A 6930-nucleotide genomic window follows, 5' to 3' on the forward strand; every position below is an offset into this window, starting at 1 on the left:
AGACCCCATATGGACGAATGCTTGCCTGAATGTGTATGTGTGTGTGTGCTATATGGGTGCCTGGTGCCTGTGGAGTCCCTAAGATCCCCGGGGACCTGGGTTATAGACTGTTGTGATCCACTATGTGAGTGCTGGGAAGGCCCTCAAAAGAGCAGCAAGCACTTAACTACTAAGCATGCCATCTTCAGCTCCTAGATAAGGGTTTGTATTCAGTATACTTATTTGGTATCTTTTATGAACTATAAAACCTGTCCTCAAAATTTAAAAAGAAAACATTGAGTTCCCTGTCCTTTGTAATCTCAGCAGGTACCTAACCTACTCAGCATGTGGTTATTATCAAATCTTTTTTAAAATATTTATTTATTTATTATGTATACAATATTCTGTCTGTGTGTATGTCTGCAGGCCAGAAGAGGGCACCAGACCTCATTGTAGATGGTTGTGAGCCACCTTGTGGCTGCTGGGAATTGAACTCAGAACCTTTGGAAGAGCAGGCAATGCTCTTAACCACTGAGCCATCTCTCCAGCCCCTCAAATCTTTTTTAAGAACACTGGTATTGCTGTTATTTTGTTGTTGTTACTACTGCTGTTTTTAAATATATACAATCCCTAGAGACAAAGTAATAGAGAAGGCCAGAGAGATGGCTCAGTGGTGTTAAGAGCACTTCCTGCTCTTGTGGAAGATCCTAATTTGGTTCCCAAGACCTACATTGGGATGCCCCCAGCCACCTGTTATTCTCACTCCGAGGGATCAACACCCTGAACTCCAAGGCCATTTACATGTGCTCATAGACATATAATTTAAAATAAAATCTTTCTTTTTAAAAATCACCCTAAGAAAATTTTAAATTGTTGTTTTTATAAATACTAAGTTTGAGCCATATAAAAATGACCATTTTTGCAGGTCAAGAAAAGTGGGCATTTTGACACTTCCATATGATTCAGCCTAACAGAAGATTGAGCCTTTTTTGATTTGCTTTCTTATCCATCCTCATGAAAATAAGCATTGGGCCATAGTCAACATCCCTCTAAAGGCATCTATAACAGAATATTCCTGAATATGTTTAATATTTTACACACCAGAAAGCATCATGGGCGCTAGTAAAATGTCACATTCTCAAACTAGTGGGCATGGGAATATTTCAGTGAAAATGTGTCCTATTAAAAGCCAGTGAAAAGGCTGGAGAGATGGCTCAGTGGTTAAGAGCATTGCCTGTTTTTCCAAAGGTCCTGAGTTCAATTCCCAGCAACCACATGGTGGCTCACAACCATCTGTAATGATGCCCTCTTCTGTCCTGCAGGCACATACAGACAGACAGAATATTGTATACATAATAAATAAATAAATATTTAAAAAGCCAGTGAGAAGTTTAGTGAATGTGGACACTGAATGTATATGGTCTAAACTTGCTGTACTGAGGCTTCTTGGCTTCTGTCAGTACCAAATCAGCAAGCCAGGATCCTGAAATGGGAATAGGCAGATGTTTCCACAAGTAATGTTCTCTAAGTTTTGCTGGTCTCTGGAGAAAGCTCTGGATACATTGCTGCTAGCTTCTGTTTCACTGTTGGCTCACATCTTCCCCAAAATATCCTAACCTGAAACAGTAGTTGCAGAGGTTAACACAAGCCAGATTAGTTGATTATTCATTTCCACATTTTTATTAAGTGGCTTCTGGTGTAGTACAAGTCTTCAGAGTAGAACTATATGATGTCCTTTGGCATGTAGTTGTTGCTCCAGCAACCATCAGAGACTGACCCAGACAGCCACAGGTTCTTCCCCACAGAGGCCACCACTGCTTGCATGTCTACTTTCCACTGGATAACATGGCCCTGAGAGAAACTGAGATGTGTGATGACTGCCACTCAGTGGAAGTTGATTTTATGTGTTAATTGTTCCTAAGTGACAGAAGAAACTAGCATTTAAAAATCCATTAGTTAAAAGTGATATGATGGGGACAGATTTAAAGAGCGCTCAAGGGTGGGTGGGTGGGTGTGTTCATGTTTGTGCATTCTGTCTTAAAGACCAAGTGCTTAATTTCCCCCCGATCTACCTCTAAGGCATGGCAGCCGTTCTCTAACTTTTGTCAGGAGTCAAGTGAGGTCATGTGTAATCAGGTTTTTCTTCAGGCTGCCAGCTCACAAATAAGATACAAAGACATTATTAATTATGAAAGCTCGCGTTAGCTTACAATTGTCCCATTAGCTCTTATAACTTAACTTGATCTTATTAATTTATGTTTTACCATGAAGCTTTTTATCTTTTTTTCATTCTGTATGTCCGACTTCCTCCATGTTTCCTTGGCATGTCCTCTGCACCTTGATTATCTCCTCCTGCTTCCTCTCTCTGCCCAGAAGTCCTGCCTATCCCTCTGCCTAGCTAATAGCTATTCAGCTCTTTATTGAACCAATCACAGCACTGTATCTTCACACTGTGTACAGAAGGATTATTCCACAACAGTCATGCCTAAGACAATGATCATTGTTGTCTAATTTTGTTAGGGACTTGACAACAGATATCAGTTTATTGTAATTTGGGAAGTCCTGGGCTTCCGAAGAAACTGTAGCTAACCATGAACAACTTTAGTTACCAAATGGAAAGATAAGAGTTGAAGATAGAAAATCTGTTTTAGAATCATTTTCATTTTGTTTCGTTTTATTTTTTTTAAGATGGGGTTTCTCCACATTCCTGGCTGTCCTGGAACTTGCTGCATAGACCACGCTGGCCTTGGACTCAGAGATCCGCCAGGCTCTGCCTCCCATTTAAAGGCATGCACCACCACTACCCAGTAGCTAGGATCATTTCTTATTTGGTTGGGATCTAAGTTTTGTTTGTTTGAGGTTTTAAAAATTGTGCGTATTAAGTAATTTGGTTTTGTTTCATTTTGTTATTTCACAGTCATACCCTAAAATGTTTTCTTATCCAGTTGGACTGAATGAACCTAAAATTACCTCATTTCCTCAGAGTAAATGCCGTTAATCTTACTTATTTCTAGGCTTTTAAGGACATTTCCAAAGAAATACTTGCCTGAAGATTTAATTAGCAAAGTGCCATTTGTGGAAGGAGTGTTTCATGCTCATAAAGTACAGGAGCTCATTTCTGCTCATCTGAGGAAAAGCAGATTGTCTCCCTGTCAGATGTGTAAGATTTGGTGACATTCTGCTGAGGTGTTTAGGAAGCTCATGTCTGTGTTCTGGGAACATGACTGTTGTCATTTCAGCTACATCAGGTTTGTTTCAAGTGGTGGTATACATAGAACATTCCTCTGTCTTCCTCAGAAAACTGTTCTTAAGCTAACTGCTGTAAAAATCATGTGTGCCTTTTATTTTATTTTAAATGAGAATTATTACAAACCTTAAATTTATGCAGAAAACAAAACATAAAGTACCTAGCACATAATTGGCATCTAGTAAACTAGCCATCTTCCTTTTAGGTAGACTTCATATGCTCTCATATCCACTGAAGAACCTGTCCATTTGGCTAATCTCGCTTGGCCACTTTGCCTCTCTCTAAGATCTGTCTTAACTATCCATTACCTCCCCGTGTATCCATATAAAATCTTACTTCCAGCCAGGCAGTGGTAGCGCATGCTTTAAAGAGGCAGGCGATCTCTGAGTTCAAGGCCTGCCTGGTCTATAGCGTGAGTTCCAGGACAGCTAGGACACAGAAACCTTGTCTCAAACCACAGTGGGCTGGGGTCGTCTTAGTCTTCTTTATGATGTTTCTGTTTTTCGTGGTGTTTTATCCCCTCAATTCCTACAATGTGCTTTGTATGTTTAGTATTGTCTTCCCTCATTGATGCCAACACCAGGAAGCCAAAATCTTTGGTCTGCTCACTATTATTACCAAGCATTTAGAGTGGTTGGTGTTTGGCACATAGTAGGCACTTATACCTGTCTCTAAATGGATCCTGTTTTCCATGTGATAGAAAGGGAGCTTTGAAGAGTAATGCTGATTCTGATGTCATGTATGTAGTTCAGTGGAACTACACATAAACCACTACAAAACCCTCTTGACTTTGAAGCCGGTGTTCTTTTCATTAGCCTGTTTTTCTGGCCATTTAGCTTAAATATCAATTCAGCCCTCAGCATTTGATCACACTTGAAAAAATTAGCTGCCCTAGATATGTGATGAGCTGGTGTGTTACTGAGTTACTGCTACTGTTCAGAGCATTGTGTTCTAAGCTAGTAGCTTGAAAACCCCTTTTTAAAGAGTATTTATGGTACTCAAGCTCACTTTATGCTCTTAACAATAATTATATATATAAATAGCTTGTGTCTGATTATGAGTCCTGTAATTATGTTGATGCCAGTGCTGTCAAGACAGTGGGAAACCCTAGAAGTGGTAGAGTTGCAGCAGTTCTTCACAATAGGATTGGTGACAATCCAACCCAGTCTCATCAGACCTAAGTAAAAACCGTCCAGTCCCGTCCTCATGTTGTCACCTCCTAGCGTGTCAGACACATTCTTTATGAGGATTAGTTCAAAGAGCATAATGCCAGTTTAGGAAGTAAATAGATGGTAGATTACCTGTAGTCGTTTCCTGCAACAAATTTTTAATGAAAATACTAGTGGCTCAGCAGTTGAAAGCATGTACTGCTTGTAGGGGACCTAAGTTTGATTCCCAACACCCACATTGAACTGCCTCTGACTCCAGCTCAAGTGAGCCACCACGCTCTTCCAACCATACATACAAAAAAGAAATTTTAAAAAAGATATTCACTCAACCACTTAAACCAACCAGGATTCTTTCTCCGTGGCAGCCTTGTGTGGCTGTTAACAGCAGCCTCCTTGGGAATGTATGTACCATGTTGTCTACATGGGCTGTACCCGTATATGTACCCCATTGCCTACATGAGCTGTCCTCAGGAGCCTTGAAGACAATTTTCTGGGTACTGTTCATGCCTCTGATCCCGGTGCTGTCCTTAGTCCAGTGTACATCTGCCTTTGGGAAGCTCAGGGCAGTGGCCAGGGCTCCACTGGCCAGATCATCATTGCCATCCACATTTCATAATACCGTTGTCTGGTTTACTTCCTGGGTCATCTAACTAGGAAATTGTAAGGTGGATTATTTTTTTATTTTTATTCAATCATATAATTTAGTTTACCTTAAGTCAGATTATTACTTTTCAATATTTAAATGTAGAAGAATTTCATATTTTCTAATATTCCACTAAAAATGGATAATCTGTAACCTTTCATATCTTTTGCAAGCAGATCTCATCAATAATGATTTTGAGTTTGTGGATTTTTTTTTATTGGATATTTTTACGGAGATTCGCCTACCTGCCTCCCGAGTACTGGGATTAAAGGCATGCGCCACCACTTCCTGGCTGGATTTTTCATTATTTTTATTACATTTATTTTATTGGAAAGTTACTTAACATGTGTAGGGGTCAGAAGACAACTTCCAAGAGTTGGTTCTCTCCTTCCACTATGTGGTTCCCACAAATTGAACTCAGGTCATCAGGCTTGCCAGTGAGTAGTTCCTTTACCCACTGAGCCATCTTACCAGCTCTGTTTTTAATTTTATTGTCACTGTTAAATTTGTTTTTAATTTTATTGTTATTGTTAAATTTGTTTTTACTGTACTTTTTTTTAACCTTACTGAAAATTTGAGTAGTAAATACAGTTTCTACATAACCTCCCATCTTCTGTCCACCAGTTTCCTCTGTTTTTCCATGTCCACTCTGTGCATGTTTGGGGTTTTTGTTTGTTTTTATTTTGTTTTGTTTTTTAATTTATTATATATAGTGTTCTGCCTGCGTGTATGCCTGCAGGCCGGAAGAGGGCACCAAATCTCATTATGGATGGTTGTGACTTGAACTCAGGACCTCTGGAAGAGCAGCCAGTGCTCTTAATCTCCGAGCCCATCTCTCCAGCCTGCATGTTTGGGTTTTAGCTAGGCTGTGATATTGTGTATTTGTTGTTACCGTATCATTTCACTACTCTAAACACCCCGTGTTCTCCTTCATCCTTCCAACCCTGATCTAATTTTTTACTTTTTCTACCCTGTGGTATTTGCCTTTCCCAGGATTGGAATCATTCAGTATGTCATTTTTTTTTCAGCTTGGTTTTATGTGTATTTAAGTTCTTAGTGTCTTTCTATCCAAGTTTTGACTGTATAAATTTAAGTTATATAAAGTTTGCGTGTAAGTAAGTTTTGATGCAAACATGAGTTTTCAGTTTTGAGGGGTATATACCAAGGAACTCAGTTGGTATCTTCGAAGTGCCCTCTAAAATGGCTGTGCGGGTACACACCCTCACTAGCAGTCTATATTGTTTACGTCTTTGCCAACATCTGTGTTGTCCGTGTTGTGTGATGGTAGCTCACTACTCTTTAAATGGCAGGACCCAGGTGATGTTGAAGTTAGCTGCTTTTCACATATTCACCTGCCATCTGTATATTTAGTGAGGTGGCTATTCTGATCTTTAGGGGATTTTTGTTGGGGAAGGTTTTTGGTTTGGTTTAGTTTAGGGAGTTTTGGGGGGGTTGTTTGTTTTCTGTTTTTGTTTTGTTTGTTTTGTTGAGACAGGATTGAACTCTCGCCCAGGCTGGCCTTAGACTCAGGGCAGTCCGCCTGCCTCAGCCTCTCAAGTGGTAGAATTATAGGTACAAGCTACTGTGCCCAGCTTTTTTGTGATTATATAATTGGGGATGTTTTCTTATTTTGGGAGTGAGAATTTTAAAGGAATTGTTGTGTTTTAAGCAGTCTTTGTATATTTTTCTAGTATCAGTCTGGTTTCAGGTTTTTGCAAAGATTTTTCTTCCAATGTATTGGTAGTCTTCATTTTTTCAAGTAAGTTTGATTCCCTTTGTAAGTGTATTTTAAGTTAATCAGAGAAACTGTAAGGACTAGAAGTGTAAAAAGAATCAGTCAGGGTCATTCTTGGCTACATAGTTAGTCCAAAGCCAGCCTGAGATAGATGAAA

General features: G+C 39.5%; 1 pseudogene; it reads left to right on the forward strand.

The window, feature by feature from the left end:
* The first annotated feature begins 4718 nt into the window (after nucleotides 1–4718).
* LOC119800563 lies at nucleotides 4719–4883 on the forward strand (annotated as a pseudogene).
* Nucleotides 4884–6930: the final 2047 nt, after the last annotated feature.

The sequence above is a fragment of the Arvicola amphibius genome, chromosome 13, assembly GCF_903992535.2.
Source record: "Arvicola amphibius chromosome 13, mArvAmp1.2, whole genome shotgun sequence".
NCBI classification, from domain to species: Eukaryota; Metazoa; Chordata; class Mammalia; order Rodentia; family Cricetidae; genus Arvicola; species Arvicola amphibius.